The 11,702-nt window shown below is 39.1% G+C and overlaps 1 protein-coding gene across 4 annotated transcripts in view; it reads right to left on the reverse strand.

Annotated features, from left to right (window-relative positions):
* The window catches only part of ZNF382 (zinc finger protein 382), a 53,088-nt gene extending 41,446 nt beyond the window's left edge, over positions 1-11,642 (reverse strand). For 2 of the 4 annotated variants that reach the window (XM_057533332.1, XM_057533322.1), the window contains exon 1: positions 10,791-11,642. The gene's annotated coding sequence lies outside the window, so the exon portion shown is untranslated. Of the gene's footprint in view, positions 1-10,663; positions 10,695-10,790 lie in introns of those variants that run through there. The other 2 variants (XM_007165202.2, XM_057533328.1) reach the window with 2 other exon arrangements.
* Between the last annotated feature and the right edge of the window lie 60 nt (positions 11,643-11,702).

Below are 11,702 nucleotides of genomic sequence, written 5' to 3' on the forward strand. Positions count from 1 at the left end.
GTCTTTGACTCTGGTTCCTGACAGAGTTCCTAAATCCCTTGGAATTTCCTAGGTAATAGGAGAGTGTCTTTTGTTCTGAGAAGGTAACTCTTGGTGGGCCCCTGGATGGTAGCTGGTCACCAGAAATATCAAGCCATGATTAGAAGCTTGGAATTTTCAGCCCCACCCATCATGGGTAGGGGACAGGAGCTGGAGATTAAGCTAATGATTGATTATGCCTACATGATAAAGCCTCCATAAAAATCCCCAAAGTATGGGATTCTGAGAGTTTCCAGGTCGGTGAACACAGTCACATACTGGGAGGGTGGTGTGGCCCAACATGGGGACAAAAGTTCCTTGGCTTGGGACCCTTCCAGACCTCCTTCTATGTACCCCCTCATCTGGCTGTTCGTCTGTATCCTTTATGATATATTCTGTTATATAACAAACTGGCAAACATAAGTGTTTCTGAGTTCTGTGAGTTCTAGGAAATGCTCATACCCAATGAAGAACCCCGATTTATAGCCAGTTAGTCAAAAGTACAGGTGACAACCTGGGGCTTTTGATTGGCATCTGAAATGGGGTGGGGGAGTGGGGAAGACAGTCTTTTGGGACTGTGCCCTTAACCTGTGGGATCTGATGCTATCTCTAGGTAGATGGCATCAGAATTGAGTTAAATTTTAGGACACCCAGCTGATGTTAAAAAAAACCCATACATTTGCTGACCAGAAGTAAAGTGGGATAGCAGTGTAAGACTAAAGGAGAAACACAGGAGGAATGTGTTTTTCCTACCCAATTTGCTAACACTTTCTTAAGAAATTTTGCACAAAGCTTTAGTATGTCATTTTCTCTCAAGTTTTGGTATTAGTGTAGTACTGGCCTCATAAAACAAGATGTGAACTATTTCCTCCTCTCTTCTAGAAAAGTTTGTATAAGATTGGTATTATTTCTTTTTTTTTAAAACATCTTTATTGAAGTATAATTACCTTACAATGGTGTGTTAGCTTCTGCTTTATAACAAAGTGAATCAGTTATACATATACAATATGTTCCCATTTCTCCTCCCTCTTGCATCTCCCTCCCTCCCACCCTCCCCATCCCACCCCTCTAGGTGGTCACAAAGCACCGAGCTGATCTCCCTGTGCTATGCGGCTGCTTCCCACTAGTTATCTGTTTTACATTTGGTAGTGTATATATGTCCATGACACTCTCTTACCCTGTCACATCTCACCCCACCCCCTCCCCATATCCTCAAGTCCATTCTCTCGTAGGTCTGTGTCTTTATTCCCGTCTTGCCACTAGGTTCTTCATGGCCTTTTTTTTTTTTTTTTCCCTTAGATTCCGTATATATGTGTTAACATACTGTATTTGTTTTTCTCTGACTTACCTCACTCTGTATGACAGACTCTAACTCCATCCACCTCATTACAAATACCTCCATTTCATTTCTTTTTATGGCTGAGTAATATTCCATTGTATGTATGTGCCACATCTTCTTTATCCATTCATCTCTCGATGGACATTGGTATTATTTCTTGAATGTCTGGTAGCATCCTCTAGTAAAATTAGCTAGGCCTGGAGTTTTCTTTGTTTATGATAACAAATTCATTTTCTTTAATAGGTATTGGGCTATTCAGATATTCTATTTCATCTTGTGTCTGTCTTATACTGTTATATTTTTCAGTAATTTTGTCCATTTCATCTGAGTTGTCAAATTTGTTGCAATGAAGTGGTTCATAATAATCCCTTGTTAGACTTCTACTATTTATATGTTCCTTAGTGATAAGTTCTTTTTCATTCCTGATATTGGTGACTTGTCTTTGCAGTTTTTTATTTTTAACAATTCTAGGTAAGGTTTAATCAATTTTGTTGCTCTTTCCAAAGAAATCACTTTTGGTTTGGCTAATTGTATGTCTATTTTCTATTTAGTTTATTTCTTCTCTTTTTCCTTCTAGGTACTGAGGGTTTACTTTGCCTTTCTTTTTCTAGCTTCTTAAAGTGGAACCTCTGGTTACTGATTTTAGACCCTTCTCTTCTAATATAACATTTAGAGCCAGAAATTCCCTACTTTAACTCCATTCCACAAATTTTTATATATTGTATTTTTATCAGTCAGTCCAAAATATTTTCTTATTTCCATTTTGATTTCCTCTTTAACTCATGGATTATATAGAAGTGTGTTGCTTAATTTCCAAACATTTGTGTGTTTTCTAGCTACTTCATTGTTATTGATTTCCAATCTAGTCCCATTTCATCAGAGAATACACTGTGTATGATTTTGATCCTTTGAAATTCATTGACACTTTTTGTATGGCCCAATATATAGTCTACATTGGTGAATATGCTGTGTGCACTTGAAAGGAATATGTATTCGATGGATGTTGGGTGAATTATTGTACAAATATTAATTTGTCCAAGTTGGTTGATAGTTCATATCATTTATGTCTTCACGATTTTTTTTTGTCTTGTATTTTTTTCAATTGCTGAGAGACAGATATTAAAATCAGGGCCAGGACTACAGTAATGCTGAATTAAGTAAAGCACCTAGGGTGCAAAATTTAAGGAGGCACTCATTCTTAGGGTCATGCAAGTGCAGTGTTGTTTGATGTTGTGTTTTTAGGTGTGTACACATATCTGACAATAATTCTTCCTAATGTATTGACTCTTCTATCATGAAATGTTCCTCTTTATCACTGGTGTAGTTTATCTGAAAACAGTATAGCCACTCTACTAGCTATATAAACTATATCTATATAAACACAACACACTATAATTTTTACCTTGAATACTTATATGTAGTTTAAAGAAGTTAAAATAAAAGAGTTATTACATTTATCCAGAGAGTTACCATTTATGCTCTCTTCCTGTGTTCCTGAAGATCCCATTTCCCCACTGGTAGCATTTTGTTTTAGCCTGAAGAGCTTCCTTTTAGCATTTCTTGTAATGCAGGTCTATTGGTAACAAATTGTTAGTTTTCTCTTATCTAAAAGTGTCTTTATTTTTCGTTCATTCTTGAATATATTTTCTCTGAATATAGAATTCTGCCTTGTTAAGATTTAAACACTTTTTAAAATTGTGTAGTGGACACTGACACCTCTAATTCCAATCCAATTTAACAAGGTTTATTTCAGACCTCTTCCTTTACATGTTTGTACCTATCTTCTCTGACTATGAGAATCATGGTTCCAGATATCCTCAGTATACTGTTATTACCCAGTTACTCTGCATGTATCCAGGCTGTCATCCATGCAGACCACAAACTCTGCCTGAGTTTCTCTGTACATGTCAACACATGGGCCTAGACCCTGATTCTCTCCCCAGTTGTGGTCAAGAAGATTGAGCTCCTCCATGGACTCCATTTTCCACCACTCTGACAGAAGATATGTGAACTCTTTCTCTTTTTATACCTTTATTTTGAATTTTTTTTTTTGGAAAAAAAATCTCATAGAGGCTGTGGGCAAGCAAGCCCTGATACTAAGACCCACCACTCTTGTGGCAGGCATAAACACCAAGTGAATCAATTTCCTTATCCCAGAACTGAAAACTCTTATGGTAGACTATTGAGCCCCTGGCTGCTTATATATTCTTTACTTTGAAAATTTGTAGTTTTAAAAATTTTATTTGTCTTAAGATATAATCTGTGGTTTTATTGTTTTTCTTTATTGCTTGTTTGTCTTCACTTCTGGTAAACTTTCATTTGTAATTTATTCTTGAATTTGTTTCTGAGTTTTCCTAACATATACTATTAGTTTATTTATTGTAATATTTTCTGTGTTTATTCTTATGTAGTAAAGAATTAACCTTACACAAAGAGAGGTCTTGCCTTTGCCTTTGGCTCCTGCGAGGTGATCACTAAACCCTTGGAATGTCCTGCTTGATAGCATCTTTGTTTACCTGAGGGTAAAAACCGAAGAGTCTAATAATGTGATTTAGGTTGGAGTTTTGAGTCATGCAGTATTAGCACAAACTCTGGAGGGGGCTGGAAACTAAGGTCAGCCATGCAGGCAGTCAACCATGTCTATATGACTGAGCCCCAGTAGAAACTCTGGACACCAAGGCTCAGGTGAGCTTCCCTGATTGGCAGTACTCCATGCTTAGTCACACACTGTTGCTGAAAAAAGTTAGCATCGTCCATGATTTCACTGGGAGAGGACACCTCGAAGATTTTAGAATGCTTTAAGTCTATTCTTTCTATTGTTAGTTAGTGCTTTTTAATCTTTTGTTTTGAAACGCCATTAATTAATCATTACTACTTAGTATACACTTACTTAGACTTCCCAACCAATTTTATCTCATTCTGTCTTTCTGGGATCAATTTACTTCTTGCTAATGTGTATGTTCTAGAAATTCTCCAGTGAGTCTATGAAAGAATCCCCATTCTTTGCCTTAAAATGTCTTTATTTTGCCCCATTCTTGACTGCTATTTTTCCTTTATCATTTTGAAGGTATTATTCCATTGTCTTCTGACATCTCATGTGCCTAATCATCATTCCTTTTAGGTAACATGTTTTCTTTCTTTTTCTTTCCTTCAGAAGATTTGTTATTTTGCAGTATCAGGATATGTCTAGGTATTAGGTCTACTTTCATTATCCCACTTACAACTTATTTTGATTCCTGATCGTGAAATCACGACTTTAATTATGAAAAGTTCTAAATCATTTTCTTTTCTGATGCCTCCCCTCCTTTCTCTATTTCCCTCCTTTTATGACATTAGATATGTATTGAACCTTTTCATTTTCTTCTATATCTCTTATAGTTTCCCTTCTATATTTCACATTTCATCTCTGTGCTGCCTTCTAGGTGATTCCCTCAGATATATGTTTAAGTCTAATAATTTATTTTTCAGTAGTGTTAATTCTTTAAGTTCTCAGGTTTTTGTTTTTTTTACTTTGATTTTTATTTCTGGAAATTCTCTTTATTCTTTTAATATCTGCAGATTCTTTTTATGTATTGTGCTTTTGTTGACTTTTCCATTTTAAACATTTATTTCATATTCTTTTATGTTGTCATATTATATGCAGTTCTTGTAGGTACCAACTTTCTCCCCCCCGCCCAGTTTTACTGATGTAATTGACATATAACATCATATAAGCTTAAGGTGCACAGCATGATCACCTGACACATGTATATATTGTGAAATGATCACCACAATAAGTTTAGTTAATACCTGTCACCTCACATAGTTACAAAATAATTTTTTTCCTTCTGATGAGAACTTTTAGGATTAGCAACTTTCATATATGCTATTCAGCATTGTTAACTATAGTCATATTGTTGTATATCTCCAGTACTTACTTGTTTGTGCCTTTTGACCATCTTCACCCAATTCCCCTACCCACCACCAACTTTATTTCTTTACCTGCTGACTCTCCTGTGATGGCTTTTTCCTTGTTGATTTATTTAAAAAATTTTTTTGATTTTAAAAATTTCCTTCCTTTTTATTTAATTATTTATTTTGGCTGTGTCGGGTCTTAGTTGCAGCACACAGGATCTTTTGTTGTGGTGTGCGGGCTCCAGAGCACACAGCCTCAGTAGTTGCGGCACGTGGGCTCTCTAGTTGTGGCACGTGGGATCCAGAGCATGTGGGCTCTGTAGTTGCGGCACGCAGGCTCTGTAGTTATGGTGTGCGGGCTCAGTAGTTGTGGCGCGCAGGCTTAGTTGCCACGTGCAGGTTTAGTTTCCCCACGGCATGTGGAATCTTAGTTCCCTGACCAGGGATCGAACCTGTGTCCTCTGCATTGGAAGGCAGATTCTCAACCACTGGACCACCAGGGAAGTCCCTTCTTGTTGATTTATAGTTTTTGTTTTTCAGCTCATTTCACTGGAGGAAGAGGTTGTTGTTTATTTCAACTTAATCTCATGTGCCCTGAGTTAAAAGAATTTCTAAAGCAGTGCTGTTACATTTACTTCCTGCTGAGTTGTAAGCATTTCAGTAGAATTCAACCAGGTTCTCCATGTAGGAATTTTTTTAATTAAAAATTAAATTTCTTTAATAGATATGGAGAGATTCTGTTTTTCTATTTCTTCTTGAGTTAGTTTTGGGAAATTGTGCTTTTCAAGCAATAATAGCATTTTATCTGTGTTGTCTAATTTATTGGCATCAACTTGTTCATAACATTCCCTTATTTTTTTGCTATCTGTGGGATCTGTAGTGATACCTCCATTTTCATTTCTGACATGGGTAATTTGTGTTTTTTCTAACTATTCTTAGTATGGATTTATAAATTTTAAAACTCTTTCCAAATAAACAACTTTTGGTTTTATTCATTTTCTCTATTGTCTGCTTTCTACTTCATTAATTTCTGCCTATTTTTATTTCTTCTACTTATTTTGGGTTTCGTTTTTGGGGTTGTCTTTTTCTAGTTTCTTTCAGCCTTTATTCATTCTTTAGAAGTGTGGTAAAACACACATAACATACAATTTACCATCTTAACCATTTTAAAGTGTACAGATCAATACTGTTAAGTATATTCACATTGTTATGCAACCAGTCTCTAGAAATTTTCATCTTGCAAAACTCAAACTGTATCCATTAAACAATAACTCTCCATTTCCTCTTCCCCAGCCCCTGGCAACCACCATCCTGCCATCTGTTTCTATATGTCTGACTACTCTAGATACTTCATATAAGTAATACAGTATTTTTATTTTTTTGCCCCCAATCCCCTAAAAAAGTCTCAGAGATTGCAAGCTCCCTCATCTCTTTGGGCCAGTGAGTAGTATTTTTCTAGAAATATTTTATAGGACTAAGCAGGGTCTTAGTTCCAGCTCTCTGCCCCCAGTTCCTGTGTAGAAATTAGAACCCCAGACCCCAGTTAGTACTCTTAAGCATTATATATGGGATCAAAGATCTCTATGAGGCGCCAGCTCAAAGTTACCTTTACATTTACTGTTGTGATTCATCTCTTTGTTTCTGGATGCAGAATTTTCCTTTTTCTGTTTCTTTTCTTTTGAACTTGACCATTTTTAAGACATTTTGTCATAGTTTAGATGGCATTTCTCTGTGTTTGTAGGGGGAGTAGGGACAGGCATTCACTTGTTACGTCTCTCTTTTAAAAAAATTGCTGGGACTTCCCTGGTGGCGCAGTGGTTAAGAATCCACCTGCCAATGCAGGGGACACGGGTTTGATCCCCAGTCCAGGAAGATCCCACGTGCCGCGGAGCAACTAAGCCCGTGCGCCACAACTACTGAGCCTGTGCTCTAGAGCCCACGAGCCACAACTACTGAGCCCGTGGGCCACAACTACTGAAGCCTGCGCACCTAGAGCCTGTGCTCTGCAACAAGAGAAGCCACTGCAATGAGAAGCCCGCACACCGCAACTAAGAGTAGTCCCCGCTCACTGCAACTAGAGAAAGCCCGTGCACAGCAACAAAGACCCAATGCAGCCAAAAATAAATAAATAAAAAATAAATTTTAAAAATAAATAATTTAAAAATTTCTACTGTACTTTGTTCTTGCCTCTTACCTAGAGGACAGAAAAAAATGGAATGATTTCCTCACTTTTTAAAAAGTGTAAGGGAGGCATGGAGAAGAAAAAAGAGTGGGTAGTATTGAATTAATGACCAGAGGAAGGCTTAGGGCACCTTTTCTAATTTCACTGAGGTTCAAGGCCTGCTCTATTCCTAGGCTCCTGTCACCAAGGACCTGCTTCTCTTGACCTCTCTCTTCTCCAGTGCTTTACCGTTTATAGAAAGTAGGCTTTTCTATCTGCTCTTTCAACCATAGATTACTTCCATGCCTTTGGTGCCTGTTACAGAATGGAGATGTGTAAATGAGACAAAGCACTCCTGGGATATGACTACAAGGGAGAGATAGAGAAACACGATCCATAAGGGTGAGCTGGAGATGGAAGAGAGGACACAGTGTAACACGGGGACCTCCCTTCTTGCCATATACTAATATAATCTATTGATTTTACGTCTATCTTTACTCACTAGAAAACCAAGGTCTGTGGACATAATAAAGTCTTCTTGTATGGGCTCTCCTAAGCACTCACTACTTAGACATCAAATCACTGTCTAGACAAGAAAGGTTCATTCAAGGAATATATGCTTATTTAATTCAAGAGAATGTATTTCCATTTGTGGGCATGAGAAAGGAGATGCTGAGCGAAACATGCAATTAGTAAGTGAACATTAGTTAAAATTAGAAGAAGATCTTGGATAAGGTACAGGTTTATCTGGAGAGAATAAAAGGAAATGTGGACCAGTTTCATGAAAGGGAATCCTATCTCCAGGAAGTTTCAAAATGGGAAAATGCTCATATATGCTAGGGGAAAAAGACTATTGCAGAAAGGAGAAAAGAAACATCATCTAATCAGAGCCATGGCTTTAAGATTTGCAAGAGAGGACCTTTGCTCTTTTCGATTCTTTTTTAGAATAATGAACAAGGAAGAGAGAAGGGAGGCATAAGAAGCCATGTGAAACTGCACTTACCTTAGAGTTTCCATAACAACTTGATTAAGTCTGCCTACTTACATAGTAAACAGTTACTATTAAATATTAATATTCATTATGCTAAATATTAACTGTTCAGTAATACAGGTTAGGGAAATAGAGAAGAAACTGATTATGTACTTTTCCACACTGCAGGTTTCAGTCAGATGGAAGAAAGTTTTCCTTTAAATGAAGTTTAAATATTGATTTTTTACAGTAAACATTTTTATTAGAAAATGACTAATTTAATTGCTATGAGACTGACCTTGTGATTTGAAGTATTTCAGATACCTTTCCTTAGCTTAGAGCGACTGAAAAAGTTATTAAATCACCCATAATTTCATCCAGGAACAGGGAAAAAAAACTCACTCAAATCTGTTAAAAGTAGTACATAGAGGTAAAAAAAAGTATTTTCTTGTGTACTACTTCTTGAACCCTAGTCATTTCAACATATAAGAATTAGTTCTGATGGTGTTCCAAGGATGCAATCCAGTCATCTAGAAATTAATTTTACCTCCCACTTTCCAATTCTTTTTTTTTTAAAGTAACATACTTAAGTTTAAGGTGTACAATGTGATGATTTGATACATGCATATATTGGGAAAAGATCACCACGATAAGGTTAGTTACCTCATATAATTATGCTTTTTTGTGTGTGGTGATAACATTTAAGATCTAATCACTTAACAACTTCCAAGTATATAATACAGAGTATTATTAATAATAGTCACCATGCTGTACATTAGATCCCCAGAACTTATTCATCTTATAACCTTTGACCAACATCTCTCCCTTTCTCCCACCCTCAGGCAACCACTATTATTCTACTCTCTATTTCAATGAGTTCGGGTTTTTTCGATTCCACATACAGTGAGAACATAGTATTTGCCTTTCTCTGTCTGACTTATTTCACTTAGCATAATGCCCTCAGTGTCCTTCCATGTTGTCACAAATGGCAGGATTTCCTTCTTTAAGGCCGAATAATACTCCAGAGTGTGTGTGTGTGTGTGTGTGTGTGAATGAGTGCGTGTGTGTAAACACACACATTTTCTTTATCCATTCATCTGTCAGTGGACACTCAGGCTGTTTCCATGTCTTGGCTGTTGTGAATATTGCTGCAGTGAAGATAGGAGTCAGGTATCTCTTTAATATCCTGTTTTCATTTCCTTTGGATAATCTTATATTGCTATTTTACTTGATTAGAAACAGTCATAATTCTGCAAGCAGAACCAAAATGAAACACACCTAACTAGACACACACAGTTTCGCAGTCATTCATTAATAACGCTTATGTAGTGATCCACTTTCACAGTCACATTATAATGAACACACAAAATCATGGTAAGAGTTGGTACAGACACCTTGTTTCCTATGATCTCACCCACTTCACAAAACCACAATTCCATGGACCCTACGTGATATTCCTGACTCCACTGAGCCCGTCTCCTAATTCCATAGAAGAATACCAAATCAAACTCAGAAACCACTTACTTCACAGTCACATACAGTCTCAAACAGAAATCGTAACTAATCCTACAAGGTTTGTCAGCTTCTTAGAAAGTTAAATAGAAACTTAACCTATTATCAGCATTTTCTTCCACTAGGTATCTCCCCAGGAGAAATAGAAACATGCCAGCGTTATCAAAATACATAAAACCTGGAAATACACTAAATGTTCATACAGAGAAAAATGAAAACACAAATTGTGGCACATTTGCACAATGGAATGCTGTCTAGAAACAAAAGGAATGAACTAAACAACATTAATAAATCTTACAATACTAGGATGAGCTAAAGGAGACAATTGGAACTGTAAAACTGACAAAACTAAATTACGATGACATGTATCAGAACCATGGCTGTCTCTGCTGTGAGACTAACAGGAAAAGGACACCAGGGAACTTCCTGGCGGTGATGATATTAAACACGCCAAGGGCGTGCATACACTCACTGCGCGTCTGCTATGTGCCGTGGGTGTTGGGGCTTTCTCAAGGGGCAAAACTGACAAAAACAACAAAACCCTTGACCCTCTGGTTCACGATCACGGACCTGGGGTCCCGCACGTACAAGCCTGAGTGAACTCGCCTGGGCTCTCTCCTGCCCGAAGTCCCTCCGCACGGCTTCAGCCCTTCTTAGCCCGGCCTCCCTCGGCAGAGATTCACGATTTCCGCCCCGGCCCTCCTCTGCCGGGTTCCCAACTCCCTCTTCCCTCCTAGGCCCGGAGCTTCCAATTCTCAGCCATTCCTACCCTAGCCAGGCTTCTTCCGTTTGCCTCCTCGGCCCGCACCCGGCTTCCGGTTCCCTTTTCTGCCCTCCCCGGCCCAGGTTTGCGATTACTTCCTCGGCTTGGGCTCTCCTTCCTTCCGCGACCTCACCTCGCTCTCAGAGGACCATCACCCGGCTCTTCGGCGTCTGGAAGGACAACCAGCTGCAACCCCTCCACCAAAGGCAAAGATCATTGCGCCCTGGAATTCCCGGGAGTCTCAGGGCGAGGGGGGGGGGGTGTCTCTGCAGCTGGTGGGCTCCACGCTCCGCTCTCAAGTCTGGACCTTTTTCGGTGTTGGACTACGTTTCCCACAGGCCCCAGAGCCGCCAATGAACTTCGACCTTTGGTTCCCCTTCCGGTGTCGTGGTCGTTATTGAGTTATGCCTGGTGAGTTGAGGTGACTCAGGTTAAGCTGCGGGAGGGGCTGGCGGTGAGGAGGCCTCAAGCTCGCAGAGCGTGGATGGGGCTTGTGGAGCCAGGAGCTTGTGTATGCGTGAGCCGCGGACGACCATACTTGCGGGTGCTACTGTTTGTGACGGCGTCGTTGTTGAGTGTTAGTTCGCGCCTGTGCGTGCGTGAGAGCGAGGGCTAGAGTGCGTGTGACGGGGCCCTGGGATGGCGTGACTGGTATCTGATTGGGCTGGTGAGACTGTCAGTGGGGGCGGAGCCTACTGTGTGACCATGGTTAACATGGTGGCGACGAGGGTGTCTGGCTGACACTGTGACCGAGTGATCCTGTAACATCTCTGTTGTGACTGACTATAAGTGTGCACGAAGTGGAGTTTTAAAATTTTGTTTTCAATGAGCTTGTTGAAGTTTGGAGTTTTGTTTTTTTCAGCTAGGAGTGTGTAAATTTTTTTTGTACGTGTGTGTGTATAAGCTATAACACCATGTCCCCAGTACCCAGCCTCGTACTTTACACAGAGGGGGCATTGGTGAAGTGAGTGTTGCCCATCCAGGTCCAATTGTAGGTTCCATCGTTTCTTGGAATGTGTTTCCCTGGATTCTCTTCTGTCCTCAC

Source organism: Balaenoptera acutorostrata, chromosome 19 (genome assembly GCF_949987535.1).
Source record: "Balaenoptera acutorostrata chromosome 19, mBalAcu1.1, whole genome shotgun sequence".
NCBI classification, from domain to species: domain Eukaryota; kingdom Metazoa; phylum Chordata; class Mammalia; order Artiodactyla; family Balaenopteridae; genus Balaenoptera; species Balaenoptera acutorostrata.